The sequence below is a fragment of the Balaenoptera acutorostrata genome, chromosome 16 (genome assembly GCF_949987535.1).
Source record: "Balaenoptera acutorostrata chromosome 16, mBalAcu1.1, whole genome shotgun sequence".
Lineage (NCBI taxonomy): Eukaryota > Metazoa > Chordata > Mammalia > Artiodactyla > Balaenopteridae > Balaenoptera > Balaenoptera acutorostrata.
The window spans coordinates 60,227,119-60,247,182 of NC_080079.1; the positions used below are offsets into that span (position 1 = coordinate 60,227,119).

The window sequence follows — 20,064 nt, forward strand, 5'->3', positions numbered from 1 at the left end:
GAGGGAACAGCAAATGCAAAAGCTTTGAGCGTTCTCTTAGTCTTGTGTTGTTGTGTTGTCGTGTTGTCACTTTGCTTGTGCTTGAGTGGTGAACTTGAATTCAAGTGCTTCCAAGGGTAGAGTCACCCCAGCCAGAAAGATGAGTATCCCAGGACAACTGCATCAGGCTTTGGATGGCTCCTCAGCTCCAGAGCACAGGTGGGCTGAGACTTCAAGATGCTGCAGCTGGAAGCAGAGACATTCACAGGCACACAAAAGTTCTACAGCCCTATAAAGCATCTGCAATTTTCTTGGAGAAGAAAACACAGAAGAATCACTAACCTTGATACGTGACCGCACTGGCACAGACTGTCACAGACACACAAATGCACACAAACACACACGTAAGTGCATACACAAGAGACACATGCCAATGCTAGAATCACGGGTTCCATCTCATGGCTACGATCTGAGCCCTGAACCCCAATCCGAGACACACCCTGGCCGCCCATCTACTACAATAGCTACTACTGGCCAGTAGAGAATGCAGACACTTTAGATTGTTGGTACTTGGAACCCAGAGGGTTTATAACTTTTCCTGAGGTACTGGAAATTCGTTCATTCAATTCATTTATTCAAAAATATGTATTGAGTGCTGGCTGTATGTTTGACACTACTCTGGGGACAGAGCAGTAAAGAAAACAAAGTTTCTACCCTTGTGGAGCTCACTTTCAGTAGGGGGATAGATAACAAACAAGTAAATACAGAGCATGTCAGGTGGTGCTAAGTGAGAGAACAATACAGCAGAGAAGGGGGATAAAAAGTGCCAGGGGTAGATAGGGGGATCAAAAGGCCCCACTAAGAAAGTGATATTTAGGCCAAGACCTGTGGGAAGCAAGGGAGAACCAGGTGGACATCTAGGGGGAAAATGTTCCAGGCAGCCAGAACAGCAAGTGCAAAGGCCCTGAGGCAGGAGGTTGCTTGGCAGGTTTGGGAAATAGCAAAGATGTCAGAGTGACTCGGGTGGAGTAAGCAACGGGGGGAATAATAGTAAATGAAATCATGGGGCAGGGTGTAGGGCGGGGATGGGGGTGGGCAGATCATCTATCACCTGACGGGCTGAAGTTAGGACTTGGGCTTGCACTCCAAATGAGATGGAGAGGCTCGAGCAGAGGACCCATATCGTGTAAGTATTGTTCTGACTGCTGTATTTAGAACAGACCAGGGACAGGAAAGGGCAGAAGCAGGGAGACCAAACAGTGGGCTATGGCAGGAATCCTGGAGACAGGGAACAGCACCCGGGTATATCCTGAACAGGGCATCAACAGAATTTCCTGATGGGTTTGACATGGAGAGTATGAGAAACACAGGAATCAAGGATAACTCCAAGATTTTGACCTGAGCAACTAGAAGGATGGAGCTGTCACACTGAAATGGATGAGCAGATGAGGGGAGGGGGGTAATCAGGAGATCATTAGACCTGAAAAGTTTGATATGACTTTGAGACATATAAGTGGAAATGTCAAGGAGGAAGCTGAACATATGAAAGTGAAGGAAACAGATCTGTACCAGAGTTAGAAATTTCAGAATCCTCAGCTTTCAGATGGCATTTAAAGCCACGAGAGAGGATGAAAAGGATCTGAAGATTGGGCCCTAGAGTACTAACAGTCAGAGGTCAAGGAGAAGGGGAGGAACCACAGAGAGACTGAGAATGAGCAGCTAGAGAGGTAAGGAGAAACCAAAAGCAAGTCAGGCCCTAGAAACCAAGAAAAGAAAGTGATCAAAGAGATGGAGTTCCAACATAATGACCAATTCAGCCAAGGATCATCAGGGGATGTTGAAAGCATTGGGTGAACAGGAAATTCACATGGTCTCAAAGTATCCTCCGACGGATTGCCTATAAATTACAAAGGGGAAAACATACCTTTACAGTGAGGAGATCTGGCGGTCACAACCTACCCAAGAGCTCAAACTTAGCATCTCCAAGGGTGAGACAACCTGACAATACAGACCTCTGATGTGATACAATAGGAAGTACACACCACCCACATGCTATTCTTGCCAAAACGTTTGGCCAGAATCTACTCATGAGGAAACAGACAAATCCAAAAAGTGGAACATCCTTCAAGACAATAGTTCTAACTTGGAAGGTATTATGCTTTGTGAAATAAATCAGACAGAGAAAGACAAATATTTTATGTTATCACATATATGGAATCTAAAAAATAAAACAAACTAGTGAATATAACAGAAAAGAAACAGACTCACAGATATAAAAGAACAAACTAGTGGTTACCAGTGGAGAGAGGGAAGCAGGGAGGGGTAAGATAGAGGTTGGGAATTAAGAGGTACAAACTACTATATATAAAACAAGCTACAAGGATATATTGTATAGCTCAGGGAACACAGCCAATATTTTATAATAACTATAAATGGAATATAATCTTTAAATTTGTGAGTCACTATACTTACATAATATTATAAATCAAGTATATCTCAATAAAAAGAGAGAGAGAGAGAGAGAGAGAGAGAGAATGGGACTAGACTGTCCAAAATGTCATATCATCAGGGGAAAAAAGGGGGTAGGGAGGAATGTTCTAGATTAAAATAGACTAAAGAGACATGACAACCAAGTGCAATGCATGATCCTTTATTGGCTACTGGAACTGAGGAAAAAGCTAAAAAGACATTTTAGGGCCAATTGGGAATATTTAAAGTGGAACCGTTTGATGATATTACTGATGATATTAAATTAACATTACTTTCCTCAGGCGTGCTAATTGTATTGTGGCTTCATAAGAGATGTTCTTTCCTTAGGAGATGCAAGCTGAAGAAATTAAGATAAACATCAAGATGTCTACAGCTTGCAAATGGTTCAAGGGGAAAAAAGTGTGTGTGTGTACATGCGTGTGGGGGGGTACATGTTACATGGTAACATGTTAAGAGCTGAAGAGTCTGGGGGAAGGGACTTGGCCATTCATTATCCTGTTCTTTAAATTTCTTAGAAGTTTGAAATTTTTTATAAATAAAATGTTGGAATAAAAGAAAGAAGGAGTGATTAACTTGTCCAGTGCTACTTGAGGTCAAGTAAATTGAGGACAGAGAATTCACCACTGGATTTAACAACAGGGAGGTCATTGGTGACCTTGCAGATGGGGAGAGCGCGGAAGAGGCAGGCAAGAGCCAGATCATAAAGAGGTATACAGGCCTAACCGTGACAACAGTAGGAGTAAAGTGGTCACATTTGTGGTGCAGGGCAACTGGTCTCACAGTTGTGGGGAGGATGGATTAGGAGGGGGAGAGCAAGCACAGGATAATGTCCTCACAGGCTCTGAAAGTGCAGCCCCACTCCCCATGAAGGGTGGTGAGGGCCTGAAGGGAGAGATTGCAAAGAGACTGCAGCCCAATTGCCAAGACTTGATGTCTGTTTGGGAGTCGAGGATGAGGTACCTGATTGGGAGGGGGCAGGGGGACTTGATGCATTTAAGTCTACATGCGTTGCGCCCTCCTGAGGGACGCAGCAGATGGGACACCCTAGGATCAACCTCAGCATGTGACAATAATGTAAATGCAACACTTTGAGGACCTGGTGAATCATGCCCCCACTGCACTCTGTGCATCTGATATCTGAGCCAAGCCAGGACTTCTGGGTGTGACAGTGACCTGGCGATGCCTTTGTTCATAAAGTCTCCTCGTCCCGGGGAGCCCCTATCCCAAACCCCTTCCAAGCGCTGCTCACCTTTTTGGCAAGCTTTCTCCAATGCTCCAGCTCTCTGCTCCGGAGTCTGAAACATCATTGTATAGCCTCTCCCATGTGCCTGGCATTAATGCCTGCTATTTGGTGTTGTTATGTACATTTATTTCTGTCCCTGTCTTCCCAACTATGTGATCAGTTCCTTGAATGTAGGGAACCCAGGTTATATCTCAAAATATTCCCAGCCTTGCCCAGAATAGGCGATCTATAAACTGGGAAGAAGAGAAGGACAGAGGGAGGAGGACGACAAAGGCCAACGCTTAATATTCCCCCTAAAAGCTCACCATGCTGACTCCCAGACGTGGGGACCACTTCTACCGGTGGCGGTGGAGTTACTTAGAGGCCACTGCTGCCAGCATCCCCGATTCCTGAGTTAGAACCCCTGGTAGGAAGCCTCCCTGAAACAGCCCACGGTGCTCTCTCCCAAAGCTGTTTGCAGTAAGTGACTCACCCAATTAAGAGTATCTACATAACAAAGCCTCACCAGGCTGCAGAGGTCACGCAGACTGTGAAGTGTGTCTTTAGTGCGGAGGGAGAAGGTTCACTAATTACCAGTCATTTCCACCCCTCAAGAGCCTGTCAGCCTTTGAGATGCAGGGGATAAAAGAATCCCCAAATTCCCACCCCACACCAATCACTCCTCCCTCCCCAGCCCTCCCCTGCACTTCAAACCTGTGACTAATAAAGTGCCAGGGATGGGCCTCTGCCCACCTGGCTCAGCGCCTGGAGGAAGGAAGGAGAGGAAAGAGGTTGCCTCTGATTGGGAGCATGTTTTAGTAAAAGGAAACTGGGAGGGGCAAGGTAGCAAAGAGAGTTCTAACGGCGCTGCTGCGTCGCCTCTGTTAAACAAACAAAACTTGTATTGTTTTATCTCGATTTATAAAGGTGATAAATGTTTGCAATAGAAACTACAGGTAGGCAAGAAGAAAGCTAAAATCACTCACGATCCCACCCCCTATGATGACCAGTGGTTGGTCACACCTTACAGCCTGCTTCCTAGGTGACATGTATTAAACATGGGTGTGTGCACGCTCCTGCTCTTTCATAACCAGTTTTTTCATTTAATGAAATATTTCAAATGGCTTGCTCCATGAGCACACAAAAAGAAAGCTGGCAGGGATGCTGACCTGGGCTAGCAAAGAAGATGTGTTTGAGCATCAGAGCACAAGAGGGAGGCATTGCCAGAATTTCTGAAAGCTGAAGGAGGCCATTGTGAGGCAGGAAAGAGCCCTGACCTTTGGAATTCAAATGACTTCCTCTCTACGAACCTCAGTTTCCTCATCTGTAAAATGGGAGTAACACTGCATGCCTTATAGGATTGTTGTGATGATTAAGGGAAATCTTGGTTGTGAAAGGACTATACAAGCATTGGACATTTTATTCCTCGTTTTAATAGGCATTCATTCGTGGGACTTCCCTGGTGGTCTAGTGGTTAAGACTTCGTACTTCCACTGCAGGGGGCACGGATTCGATCCCTGGTCTGGGAACTAAGATCCTGCATGTCACAAGGCATGGCCGAAAAAAAGTGTTCATTCGTGCCTTTTTTTTTTTTTAATTTAGCCCTTGGCTAGTCTGTGTTGGGAATAAAAAGAAGGCATCTGGTTCAGCCCTAGAGGAGCTTAAAATCTAACTGGGAAGTTGAGCATACACATATGCAAACACAAAGTTAAACAATATGAATAGCTAATAAAAGATATCATCAATTAGTAGATAATTAAGTGCCAGATGAGTGGCACAGACAGCACTCCAGGGATTCAGAGGTAAGAAAGAACCTGCCGGATAATAATAATAACCACTTAGAGCACTTTCTATATGCCAGGCACACACGTGCATTGTCTCATTTCATTTACTCACTGACCTATGAGGTAGGTACCATTATTACATCCATTTTGCACAGGAGGAAATTGAAACCTCAGAGAGGTTAAGAACCCTGCCCCAAGTCACACATCTAGGAAGTGTGGCAGTGTGGAACCAAGCAGCTGGACCCCGGGGCCCACCACACTGAAGCCTATGATCTACTCTGATGGAGGTGGGGGAGGGGAAGCTGAGCCCTGAGCTGAATGGTACAAGAGGGAGCCTTAGAAGCAAAGATGGAGCTGAGGAGGGTGGCCTGGTGTGAGGGAGAAGGTCCCAGTCTGGCTGGATGGCTAGTCTGCACAAACAGTGGAAGCTTTCACGGTAAGAAGATTGAAGGAGAGGAGCTAAGGCATGTGAAACTTCTTTTTAGTAGAAAACAGGTCACCTAGAAGGGCTTGAGGCAACCGAAGGTCCAATCAAAGCAGTTTTGGGGAAGTGGGGCTGGGAGGAGACACCTTAGGAGGCTATTAGATGAAGGTGAGGAGGACTGAAGCTGGGGCAGAAGCACCCAAGGGTAGGTAGACAACCATCCTTCCTAGAAAGCCCTTGTTCCTCTAGTTTTTCACCTCTGTGACATTTTGAGCTCATCTACATTTCATTCCCATAAGCTCAGGCCTCCTTTTGGCATGTTTACTAACTTCTTTGACACTTTGGTTCTGCAGGAAATAGCTCATTCATTCATTCCATCAGCTCCCACGTCAAAGGGAGAATCAATCTGCACAAACTGGGGGTTAATTATCATTAAAAGGGAAGGAGGCTGGAGATGGTGCTGATGATCTGGCAGAGCTGACCCTCCCCAGACTCCCCAATCGCCCCAGCCTCTCAAGCCCGCTGGGGGACCAGTGTCCCCATATCTGCCAGCTGCTCAGGCCACTGCTGCCACTTCTCACCCCACACCCTACCATCCCTGCTGAAGGGGCTGGTGTCCCCCCGCCCCCAGCGAATGGCAAAAAGACTCCCTTTTCTTCTGAAGAAGCAGTACGGGGAGACTGAAGACATGGCAAGGCCTTTGGCTCTTCAAGCAAAACTTAGAGAACGTGACAGAAGAACCACAGGGTAGAAAGAAGGTTCAGTAGCAAAGGTGGGGACAAAGAAAGAAAAAGCTTTGAAAAGGTATTCATGTAACCAATATTTATTGAATATTGTTGATGTACATGGCAGACTCTGCAGGGAACAAAAGCAGGGTGACATCATTTGTGCCCTTAATGCTGTGGAAAAGGTGGCGGGGTGTGGGGGGAAGGAAGGGAAGAAGTAGAGCTAGAAAAAGAAAGAAAAAGTAGAATAAACACTGAACCCAGAGACATGAAGCATCCTGGCCAAAGTCAGGGGTTGGGGAGAGCGCAGGGCAGTGTGGAGGGGAAACCTTCTACCTCTTCCTTGATTCTACCCTGTGCTCACACATAAGGCCTCAAACACTTCAGGCCACCACCTGCGCAAGGAAATGTAGCCCAGAGGCGTTCCCATGCCATTGATTGCATTCCACAAACATCTTTTGAGCACTCCAAAGTGCCAAGCACTTAAGCTCTTGAACTCTGCTGAGAAGAATCAGAGGTGATTGTCATCTAAGGTGGTTGATTTGACAGTGTTCTTGATGCCTTAGAAACTTTAATCAGACATACCCAGTGGCACTGAGGCTTATGGGGACAGAAGACTAGAAATAAAAGGGAGAAATTCTGTACATTCCCCCACCAGATGGGGATAATCTTTCTTTTCTCACTGGGCTTTGTTAAGAGGTAAGTAATGTAGAGTTACGAGGCTACATAGAACAGTATCCAAGACACAGTAGGTATTCTATAAAATCACCTGAACATTATGTTTTCTCACTCAATTCTGGCATGACTGACTCTCATTACTGAATTTACCAGTTTTTCTGTTGAAATCGTTGCCTGCCTAGGTTGGAGGTATTCAGTCAGGCTGCTTGGTGTTGGGGTCCCTACCACTATTATCCATCCTAGGAGCCCATGGGCACAACTAAGAAGTAATCACCATCATGGGAATGTAAGTTGGTGCAGCCACTACGGAAAACAGCATGGAAGTTCCTCAGAAAACTAAAAATAGAGCTACCGTATGATTCTGCGTTCCCACTCCTGGGCATATACCCAGACAAAACTATAATTCAGAAAGATACATGCACCCCTATGTTCACAGCAGCACTATTCACAATAGCCAAGACATGGAAACAACCTAAATGTCCATCGACAGAGGAATAGATAAAGAAGATGTGGTACTGGGCTTCCCTGGTGGCGCAGTGGTTGAGAATCTGCCTGCCAATGCAGGGGACACGGGTTCGAGCCCTGGTCTGGGAAGATCCCACATGCCGCGGAGCGACTAAGCCCGTGAGCCACAGTTGCTGAGCCTGCGCGTCTGGAGCCTGTACTCCACAACGGGAGAGGCCGCGATGGTGAGGGGCCCGCGCACCGCGATGAAGAGTGGCCCCCACTTGCCGTAACTAGGGAAAGCCCTTACACAGAAGCGAAGACCCAACACGGCCATAAATAAATAAATAAATTAATTAATTAATTAATTAAAAAAAAAAAAGCCCTAATCCATCTGGGGAGAATTTGTTTAAAAAAAAAAAAAAAAAAAAAAGAAGATGTGGTACATATATACAATGGAATATTACTCAGCCATAAAAAAGAACGAAATAATGCCATTTGCAGCAACATGGATGCAACTAGAGATTATCATACTAAGTGAAGTAAGTCAGAAAGGGAAAAACAAATACCATATGATATCACTTATATGTGGAATCTAAAATATAGCACAAATGACCTATCTATGAAACAGAAACAGAATCACAGACATAGGGAATAGACTTGTGGTTACCAAGGGGGAGGCAGGGAGGGAGAGGGATGGACTAGGAGTTTGGGGTTAGTAGATGCAAACTATTACATTTAGAATGGATAAACAACAAGGTCCTAATATATAGCACAGGGAACTATATCCAACCTCCTGGGATAAACCATAATGGAAAAGAACATAAAAAAAGAATGTATATATGTGTATAACTGAATCACTTTGCTGTACAGCAGAATTCTGAATAATTGTAAATTATTCAATTCTGAATAATTGTAAATCAACTATACTTCAATTTAAAAACATAAAGAAAAAAAAGAAGTAATCACCATCAGATCTGCTTAGAAGCCACCCAAAGAGCCAGGCTATGGCAAACCAACTGATATTCTTGGCTGTGAGTGATAGCAACTGGCTCTGGCTAACTTAAGCAAGAAAAGAAATCTATCAAAAGGATATCAGGAAGCTCCGAAAATCAATAAGAGGACTAGAGACCCAGACTTGGGAAATGGACAAGAAAGGAGACCTGGGAAATGGGGGTGTCGCTGGTCATGCTACTGCAACAGTCTGGTTAGGCCACTGCCTGAGCGGCTGCCATTATCACACTGGACATGGCAGCAACTGGCTAGTTGCTCCACTCTGCCTCCCCTAGAGAGTCAATGCCATTGCACTGGGCTCAATGCTGCTGCTGAGAAGGGATTCCAATCCACTCCAACCCTCTGCTCACCTCTTGAGGAGCCTCAGCTATAAGGGACAGGGAGGAGGATGTGGCCCCTTCAGCTTATGTAGGTGGAAGCAGGTCCTATATTATAACAAGCAGGAAGCAGGATTCAGATGCTAGGTAGACAAAAGAGGTAACACCGAGGGTTAAGTGTATGACCAGACTTAACTCCAAGTTACTTTGGAAACCCATACCTCAAGAACGTTTGAAGGCAAGACTCTAATAGGCTTCTAAAACTGTTTTGGACCACTGTGTGGTATTCCAATAGTGGTAACACCAATGGAAATAAGGTTTGCCAAAGGGGACAGGTAACGGATATGTTTGGCTGCAAATATAAAACCCCCCAATTTCACTGACTTAAACAAATAGGGATTTTATTTTTCTAATATAACAAAAGTTTTGGAGGTGAATGATTGCTAGAAATGGCTCAGTGTCTCAGGGACATCAGGATTAAGTCTCTCTCTGCTATTCTCTTGGACTTTTCCTCATGGTCACAAAATAGCTGCTATGGCTCTGGATATCATATCCAAGTCCATGGAAGGAAGAAGGGAGAAAGAAAGAAAAGGTCAAAAACAGCTGCATCATCTCCTTTGATCAAGAAAACAAGAATGTTTCCCAGCACTCCCCCTCCTTCTTTGCCACAGCCTTACTTCTACTTGTGCTTCATTTGCCCAGACTGGGTCATGTGGCCATCCCTAATGGCAAGGATGATTAGAAAAAATGAAAACAGTATTGTCATGATTGGCCTCCACCAATTTTGAACCACTGCTTAGGCCGGGCACACTGGTACAATGTTAACATGAGGAAGAAGGAGGGAGGTGGATATTGGTCAACTTATCTAAATTCTGGTATCAGATTTGGGCATTGCAGGATCAGAAGTTGGACACACGAGCATGGGGGACAAGGGCCTTCCAGGAAGAGGTGACAGTGGAGCAGAAAAACACAGAGCATGTAGAGAGAACATTAGATTTGGCTGGGGTGTAGGCAGCTGCACTTTTGGTAATCTATCCTATAGAAATAAAATCACTAATTGCAAGGATATAGACCCAAAAAAATTGTACTAGTGAAAAAATTCTGATAACAACCTATATGACCATCAACAACCTATATGACCATCAACAGGGGAACGGCTGATTAAGTGGGGTATATCTACTCTATGGAATACAGACAGTCCTTGACTTACAACGGTTTGACTACGATTTTTCAACTTTACAATGGTGTGAAAGTGATAGGCATACAGTAGAAACCATATTTTGAATTTTGAATTTTGATTTTTTTCCCAGGCTACTGATATGCAGTATGATACTCTCCTGATGCTGGGCAGCAGCAGTGAGCTGCCACTCCCAGTCAGCCACATGATCACAATGGGAAACAACTGATACATTACAGCCATTCTGTACCTGTACAACCTTTCTGTCTTTTCACTTTCAGTACAGTATTCAGTAAGTTACATGAGATATTCAACACTTTATTATAACATATACCTTGTATTAGGTGATTTTGCCCAACTGTAGGCTTATGTAAGTCTTCTGAGCATGTTTAAGGTAGACTAGGCTAAGCTACAGTGTTCGGTAGATTAGGTGTATTAAATGCATTTTTAACTGGATGATACATTCAACTTAAGATGGGTTTATCAGGTAACCCCATCATAAGTCAAAGAAGATTTGTACTATGCAGCTAAAAAACATGAAAAAATTAGCTCTCCATCTACAGACTCATTTTTTATTGGGAAAGAATGAGCAAGTTGCAGAGAACTCTAATATAATCATTTTTGTATAAACAAGCAATAACATAATAGCTCCATACATCTGAGTGTAATTTATATGAGCATGGTGAGCATGGAGAAAGGGATAGAAGTTACACCCCAGGCTGTTAACACTGGATATCTCAGGAGACAGGGTGGGAAATGGAAAGGAGATTGGTGAGATCATGTTTTTCTTTATGTATCTTTGAGTGCTTTACTGGTTGAAGTGAATATAGGTTTCTTTTATAAGTTTGGAATGCAACTTAACCAAAGCTGTTTAAAAGCAGTTTAGAACTAAATTACGAAGAGTCAAGTGTTACATGTGGCAGCGGGAAATCACTGAAGATTTGGGGGCAAAGGAATGATGGGATCAAGAAAATTAACCTGGCAGGAGGATGTATAATACATTAGAGGCAAGAGAGGCTGAGGATACACAGAATAATTAGAAGGTTTTTGCAGTAGCAGCTCAGCCAGAAGCTAATAAAGGACTGAACTATGATAGCAAAAATGTGTGATGTGAGGAAAAGGGGACCCAGGTACAGCCTGGGGACACACATGAGTGGATGTTAGGAGTGGTCATGAGGGGGGTGTCTCCATTACATTGTGTCAACCAACACATCTTGCACTTTGAAAATCAGAATAAATGGCTGGAAAACCATAGTTGTTTTTCTTCTCCAACATACTTGAGCATTGACTTGTTTGATATTTACACTATATGACTCAAAATAATCATTATTTTTCCATAAGATTTGTGTTATCTCCCTTATTAAATTGAGAAAACATCTTGGGATGTGTGACAATAAAGAATACTTACTGGTAGCCCCCCAAAATGAAGTGAACCCCCAAAGTTATCATTCATTCAGCACAGTTGATGGTACTTATGAATGCCCTTTTCTTATTCATTCCTTGAAGGAATAGCCCCAGTCTCTGACCCTTCGGAGTTACCATCCAGTGAACAGGAGAGGAAATGCTGTGTGCTAAGTGCTCTGAGAGAGGGTTATACGGAAGCCCTAACCCAGTACCAGGGGGGAGTGTACAGGAAAATGGTATGTAAGCTGAGACCTAAAGGCAAAGGAGCAGTGAGCCAGGTGAGAAGAAGGACAGAAGGTCATTCCAGATAGAAGGAAAAGCATTAGCAAGGTCCTGAGGTGGGAAGTTGTACGGCACATTTGAGTAACCAAAAGGCAGCATGGATGGCAGGAGCTCAGGATGAGGGGCAGTAGGAGACAGACAAAGGCAGAAGGGGGAGCTGAGGCAAATTAAACCTCAGAGACTTGCCAGTCATGGGTTCAACTTGATTCTAAGAACAATGTGAACCCAGAAGCAAAAGCAGAGGAGAAACATGATCTCATATTCTTTGTTGTTGTTGTTGTTTTAATATCACTCTGGCTTCTGAAGGGCTGAAGGGCTATGAGGAAACAAGCCAGGGTGCTCAGTGGTCCAGTTTCCCCATCAGGCTGGGAGCTGCCCAGGAGTTGAGTTGAGCCCAGCCCCATTTATACCTTTCTCCTCCTCTGTGTGGGTCCCTCTCTTGCTCAGCAAGGCCTCAGCTGCAGATGGATGCAGTTAACAGGCCAGGGAACACTCGAATAAGGTAAGTAAAAGCCCAGCAAGATTCCCCCCAGAGTGATGGGTTGGGATGCGGGGGATCTGAAGAAAAGAAGGGATGAGGATATGGATGAGGATATGGGAGTGAGGCAAGGCCTATTTCTCCTCTTCATGCCTCAATTTCTTTATCTATAAAACAGGGCATTCATGGTACTTACCTCAGAGAGTTGCTGTTCTTAGCGTCTGGCACAAAGCAAACGTTCAAACAGTGTTAGCTTTTGTTTTTGACCTTCCTGAAAGACAGGTGGGACCCTAGGGGACGGATCTGTATTCCCTGCTGTCAGAGGGGCAACTGATTGGATCCTGGAGAATGTTTGAGAACCCCCTTGGCCACGCAGGTCTCAGGACTACCAAAAGACCAAAGTTTGACAAAGTCTTACCTGAGCGTTTGGGCCAAGGTATGTGCTTGTGTTCCTATGATTTAAAAATCCTTAGATACAACCCTAGGTGGGGAAAAGAAGCTGCCCACTGCCCTCCTGCGAGACCCGGGTTGTACGCCAAGGCCTCGCGTACCAGCCTGAGACCCAGGGTCCCAGCCGGCGGGGATGGAGCCTGGCGAGCTGGGGGCGGGCCGGCGCCGCGGAGGGGCGGGACCGGCGCTGCAGCCCGCGGTCCCGCCCACGGCGGAAGTGCCGCCGGGCCCGCCCCTCCCTCCCGAGGCAGGTTCCCCTCGCCCTTCCCCCGCCTCGCTCTTCCCCGCGCAATTCGGCTCCTAGAGCTTGTTGGGCCAGGGCCTCAACATCAGTCCGAAGAGGAGGCCCCGGGTCTGAGTATCTGGCTGTCTCGGGTAATGCTCTCAGTCCCTCCCACTCCCCCGCCCTCGCTTCCATTCCTGCGTTACCGGCGCGGCCGCAGGCGCCGCGGGGGACCGCACAGGTAAAGACTCGGCTAGTGAGGGCGCAGGTGTGGACCGGCAGTGGAGAGGCTGATGGCACGTGCCCGGCTTTTTCCCAAAGCGACTGTATTGACAGTGGGGTTCGGAGAGGGCGGACGCAGACCCCAGGAGCGCAGCACAGCACTGTGGAGGCAGAGGGGGCGGGACTGAAGCCCCCAGAGCTTGGGGGCCGGGTCATTCGTGTCCCCGCGTCTTGCGCAGGCTCCGTTGTGCATGAGAGGTGGTGAGCTGGTTGGGTGGGGGGCGGTTCGAGGCCGCGGCACCGGACGGTTATCCCCCACCAGCTCCTCGAGGTGACTGGGGTCTGACAGTCGCCCCGCCCGGGCGCGCAGTCTCAGGTTTGCAGAATGAAAATCAATAAAACCGATGCAACGGCAACGAACACGAAACACGTTGGGTTGTTATTATTTGAGTTTGTTAAATTCTTTTTATTTTTCTTTCTTTTACTCCCTTCTCGGAAAAGGTGGCTCTGATCAGAGGCTCGGAGACGGACGCAAAATGCCCCCTGGTCTCCCGGCAGTGGGTGGGACCCCCAAACCGCGCAGACTTCCCCGAGCGGCTGTGAGGGGTCCGGCGGCGGGAGGGGAGCCCCCGGTGCGCTGGGCTTCCGGATACGGCTTTCCTCCGCGCCTCATTGTCCGCACTTTAGGGCGCTGGTGCCCCCCCTCTCCATTCGCGTTTCTCCAGTTCACCACCCCCACGCCCCAAGGGCCGCGCCTCCTCCCCTCCCCCGAGCTCTCCCCGGCGCTTTAAATAATGATATTTGCATGCAGGGAGCGATTCATAAATATGTCAGGGCCGGTGAAATATAGGCAACATTTCAAACTTTCTATTTAAAAAACATGAATTATGGCCGCGGAAAATGTGTTCCCATTTAAAGGCGATACGAAGTATTTGGTGTCTCGTCCCCGGGCCCATCCATCACGCAGACAATAAAGAGAGTTTTTCGCCCTGACACCCGCGATTTATGGGCGCCCTTCTCTGCCCTCATCACTCACCCGCCGCGGCCGGCCCGGCGACAGGCCCCGTGGAGAGACCGGCGGCCGCCTCCCCCCGCAGCCCCGCGCGCGCATTTTGCGCCCTCGTCAGCCCCCCAAGACCACCGCTCCCGAGGGGAAGCTCTTGCTCTGGGAGGCCGGCGGTGATGGTCTGGGCAGCCAAGTGGGAGCCGGAACCACACTCATCCTCTCACCTCCGCGCAAGCCTGTGTCAAGGCTGGGTTGAGCGGGTCGACAAGCGGCCTTGCGGGCCGGCTCTGCGTCCGGGCCTCGCCCGCCAAGCGCGGCACCGCCCGGGGAAGTTTGCAGGGCAGGCAGCGGGAGGTTATTTACGTGCGGTTTCGAGGTGAGGGAAGAGGGCTAGGCAGGGGGCTCTCCAGGGGGGCTCCTTCTGCCCGGGGCAAGGCGAGTTGGTCCCAAGCTTTCTTGAGCCCGGCTGGGCGCACGCTTCTGGGTAAAGCTTTTTCTGCAACTTTTACAAAGCCGCCTCCTCCCTGGTGCGATTCCCACAATCACATCCTGGGCGTCCGCGGCACCTTGGAAACTATTTTTACGGACAGAGGCCGAGAAGTTGGCGAGAAATAACGAGGGGGAGGCGCCTTCCCTCGCGTTTCGCCGCGGACCAAGCTCAGACACCCGGTGCCCTCTTCGCCCACCGCCCCACTTTGCGCGCGCTGTCCTCTGAAAGGTACCACCGAATCTCTGCTGCAAACTTGCTTCGTAGAAAGTTCGAGCTTCATCTGCCGTGGAATTTGCTTTCAGTTTTCGCCCCGGACGGACTCGGCCCGGCGGGTTCCCGAAGCACAGGCAGAGGTGGGGGACTGCCAGGCACTGCCGGGCAGAGAGAGGCTGCTCGGCCTGAGCGCGCTGATAGTCCAGCCTCCCTCGGAGGCCAGACCTGCCGCCTTATGAGCACGAGGAGCCATCTCGCGTCCCGTGCTGAGCCGATGCGTCTCCGTACACGGGAACCGGGAGCCGTTTCCTGCTGGACGAATGCGAGCTGGATTTATTCGGATACAGACAGCGCAACCCGCAGCCAGAGAAATTATGTCGATTCTAAAAATGACAAGGTTGAATTTATTAGATTAAGATTCATATGTAAGTGCAGGGAGATGAAAATTATACAAACAGCTCCACGTCCAGTGTGAACGGAAGATTGCTTCCGGCTTCAAGGGCATGTAACATAACATCTGAATATTTAGATATGTAGAGGGATATAAAATATTATTAAATTCTCGGTGTGTGCACATATAGTTAAGTTGGAAAATTTCTAGAGCAAGTGTCATTTTACAGCCCCTGCTTGGGTGTAATCTGGGCTCGAGATAGTACTTATGTCCAAATAACCACCCAGCAAATATATCCTTTAGCCAGAGTGAGTTCCGCATCGTTGAGGTGTGCGGTATGTGTACCTCTTTAAATATCCGCGGCGTGGCATAAGTGAAATAAATACATTTAAGAAAAGCAGGCGCGCAGATAATTAAGCCACTGCACTGTTATAATATTTCTGGGTAAGGAAATAACTATTCCTACTAGGTTGGCTGTGGAAAGTGCACACAAATGGGGGGCTTTCGGGACTGCGTGGTAGGGGCCACGGGTTCTGCAGCTCCGGGAGCCGAGCACTCTGAGGTGGGCTCTATTCCATATCTGCTGCCTCGGACCCTGGCGTGACTCAGACTGGGAGAGGCTCGGCCCGGACAGCCAACACTGCTGGGCCTTGGGGGTTCTCCCTCATACACACATTGAGAGGGAGACTTTCCGAGGCGCTGAACCCAGCATTTAGGGTACTAAGGCCTGAGATCCTGCGGGCAGCCGCTCCCCCTCAGACACTTCAACCACCCCTCAATCCCGGCTCCACCAGGCCAGAGCAGTGACCATTTGGGCCTATCGGTTTGGAGCAAGAGCGCAGAAAAGGGTGGATCGCGCTTGATTCCGAAGCATCCCAAAGCTCAAAGCCGGAGGCCACCGGGAAGAAGGCCACGATTTCACACCCGTGAGGAATCCAGGCCCCACCCGGGCCTCCGAACGCCAGTTTAGGCTATAGAAGCAGTTATGTGTGCGTTATTTACTTATGAAATGTTAGGCACCCCCTCACATACTCAGTGCCGAGGCCCAGATGCCCTGTGGGTCTCCCCCGCGTATTTGCAAAGCCCAGGCAACGCCACCAGCTAGGTCAGTGACGTTGCAGCTGTGAAATTCCAAGACAAAATACTAATTCCAGAATAGGGAGCTTGCGACCGTCCACCCATCTCACTGACCTGGTCTCTCTTTTTTTTCTCACCCCTTCAAACGCACCCAACCCTTAAACAGGCGTAGAGCTTCTGAGAACCCCTGCGTGGGGAGAAATTAGGAAGGACTTGGTCCTGAGTTCCTGGGAATTGCACACACTCCTGAGGCAGCCCTGCCGCAGAGAAGTAACCCGGGCCCTGAGAATGCCCTGTTCAGCGAGTGTGGTTGCGCTTAAGTGGTATATACGGTATACTGAGAGAAGGGAGAGAGAATAGGAAATATTCCCTGGCTAGTAGGAAAAGTATAAATGAAGAGGAGGGAAAGGAAGAAAACGGGTAGGGGGCCAAGAAAGAAGCGAGAGAGGAAACAAAAAAGAGTAGGGGGTGGTGGGGAAGAACCAGGGGAAGCGAGCCGAGAAGAGTGCAGGCCTTGGCGACGCCCGAGGACCAGGCCAGGCTGTGGTCCTGGCAAGCCTGGTACACCCCCGGTCCCAGAAGAGGCGAGGGCCGCCGGGCACCGTCCCCCACCAGCCCATCGAATCTGGGCCCGGCTCCCAGTCCGGAGGGGCGGGCCTGGGTCCAGCGGCCTCCGCTCCCCCTTTCTCTCCCAGCTCCCGGGGGACCACGAGGCGGGGTGGGAGGGAGGGAGGGGGTGCCCCAAGGGGCGCGCGCCAGTCCGGGACTGTTTGGGCGCTCTGGGCCAGGCTTTCCAGCTCGCCGGGCCTGACCTGTCAGGCGGATTATCTTCGAGGGAGATTAATAGGGGAGGCGGGCTGCAATAATAATCGTTTTGTTTGATGTGACAACTCTGATAGGCGTTGATTTACTTACAAACTGATAGGCTTTTAATTGAGCGCCTCCGCCGAGCCCGAGATGAAAGGGAAGCAGCGGTGAAAGGCGGCCCGCCTGCCCTCCGGCCTCAATACTGATTAGCCATCTCGACAGTGAATAGTTCAAGGCATTTTCAAACTTTTTTCCTCAGCTCTCTCCCCTTCCTTCTCCTCCCACCCCCTCCTCAAATATCTGCCATGCCCACTCCTTTTTTAGAGAAAACAAATCATTTCCATTGTGTGCAAATAAAATCCGCAGGACATCCAGGCCAATCGCCGCTGGGGGTTGGCGGCATTAGACCTAGGAATTAATAACTCCCTTACCCCCACGGCCTGCGCGGCCTCCGGGGATTTGGCCTCCCCCTCGAGATGGGCAGGCTCGGACGCTGGCGCCTACCGAAAACCCCGGGCGCGCAGACCCCTAGGCGCCCCCGTGCGCTCGGACCTTCGGAGTCGGATTTTGTGAAGAGCGAATGCACGCGGACTGAGACCCACGCACCGCGCAGGCCCGCGAGCGTGTGCGACCACACCGCGGCACGCCCATTCCGGGGGACGCGGGGGCCACTCTCTGGTTTCCCCAGCTGCCGGGCGTAAAAAGAAAGCTGCTGGAATTACAGGAGAGGGAATGGACTGAGTCTGGAGACTGCAGGGCGAGGGGTAGGGAGGGACGCCCGCGGTCACCTGCATCCCTGGCCGCCGCCCCCAGCATTCAGTGTCCGGGCCTCACCGGGAGGCCGCGGCGACACGGGGCCCATGGCTGAGATCTACAGTTGATCTGGGCCAACAACCGACAATCATGCACCCAATGACACAGACATACACCAACAGACCCACAGGATACAGGCGGCCTCACAGTGTCTGCCCTGCAGAGACAGCTTAGAACCGTCCCGTCCTCAGAAACGGGCACCTGGGACTCGCTCCCCAAAGATTATTCAGACAACCTTCACAACCTCGCTTGTGGCCTCGCCACCGTCTCACGGACTCACCTTCCTCCGTTGTCGCACAGACACTCCAAAGCCCCTTGAATTTAGGTGTGTTATTACACCTAAACATGCACACATACACCGACAAACTCCCCATATACACAGCGCCTCACTCCCCTCTTCTCCAAATTATCTTCAAATTACCATCTCAAGAAGTTTACCAACCTAAAGAATCAAGGGATAAGATTAAAACGCATAAAAAGAATGCCTACGAGAAAATTCTAAAACTCACCCCCAGAAAGTTCTCGGTACCTGTTCGGAGTGGGAGACAGAGACAAAAATGAGGGAGAGAGGAATGGGGTGGTGAGAGAGGAGAGGGCGAGCACGCCGAGGGCAGGTCCCAGACCCGACTTCCGTGCCTACGGGGCTCAGGGCCGGCTGAGCGCGGGTGGAAACCGGGTCTCCAGGCCCGGCCCCCGCCCCCGCGCGGGTACAGACTGGCTCCAGGCTCCCCAGCGCTCCCAGCACCACCATTTATCAAAAGGACTTGACAACAAAAGAAGAGCCGGGGCGGAAAAGTGGGGGAAGGGATATTCAAAGTATTCCAAGTCCTTCCGACGAAGGGGATGTGTCCTCCTCTCACCCGCTTCCAGTTTCTGCGAGTTTTTGGAGGTGACCCCCGAACTCGCTCCGGACGCTCCCAAAGCCCTGACAACTCACACAGCGGCACAGGCATTCATACACACTTCTGCACTCAGATCCAGGTACACGGAGGCACGCACAGCGCCTCCCCTCTTCCTTCCAAACAGCCAGAGTGACGGTGCAAATCGAGGGGAACGCGGCAGTCCCGCTCCGCTTCCCTGGAAGAGCCGGTGTTCCCACAGGCAGCTGCCCCCCCTTTCTCTCTCACTCCTTCTCTCCGCTCTCCCCGCGCCGGTCAGTCCCGGCTCGGCGTTCCAATAAATTCGAGCGAGCAGCCCGGAGTAACCCCGGCTACCAAGACTGCGGGGATGGCGCGGGGTGAGGGAGGGTGGAGAGGGGGCCTGAGTGAGCCTGAAACGTATCTCGTGCAAGGACCCATGGTCAGGCCTCTTCTTCGCAGTCTCTCAGCCCTAGCCACGATGTGTGTGTGTGTTGGGGGGGTGTCAAAGAATTGAGGCGGGGGTACCCCACCATTGACCTCCAGGGCTCAAGGTTACGTTGGTGGTGTGGCTCTTAGAAAGAAGTCTCCGAGTTTGGAGTCGGGTCACTACGGAGGGCGGGGTCCGTGGCAGGCTGGCAGCTTGACGACTGCACACTACACGCCCTGAAGGGACTACCCTGGCGGGGGGGGGGGCGGGGCGGGGAGAGGGGACGATTCTCCCGTGTTAGACGTCGCCACCGCCCGTTTCGGATACCCTGTGCCGCCCGGAACTCCGCAGCCCCAAAAGACCGGAATTCCCCAGAGGTGGAAGGTTGTATCTCTCTCTCCGATATTGAGAGGGGCGAGGCGCACACCGCAGGCCAGCGCACCCCTCTCAGCGCCCTGGGCGCACCTGCGCACTTTACTCTCACTATTCATTTTCCTGACACTGAGCGCCTCTTTCTCCTCTTTCATTCTTTTTCTTAGAGCCCCCGCCTCTCATCCCAGGAGGCTGCTTCTCTTTCCCCCTCCTCCAGTTCCCCCTCAGTCTCTTCCTTCCTCTCCGTCTCTCTCTCCCTCTCTCTTTTTGCCTTCAAGTCGCACCCGCCTTGTAA

General features: G+C 49.7%; 1 long non-coding RNA gene across 1 annotated transcript in view; it reads right to left on the reverse strand.

The window, feature by feature from the left end:
* Window positions 1-13,778: 13,778 nt before the first annotated feature.
* Window positions 13,779-20,064, reverse strand: part of LOC102999936 (uncharacterized) — a 142,952-nt gene continuing 136,666 nt past the window's right edge. The window contains exon 8 of the long non-coding RNA XR_449688.2: window positions 13,779-15,405. This is a non-coding gene — a long non-coding RNA (uncharacterized LOC102999936). The remainder of the gene's footprint in view (window positions 15,406-20,064) is intronic.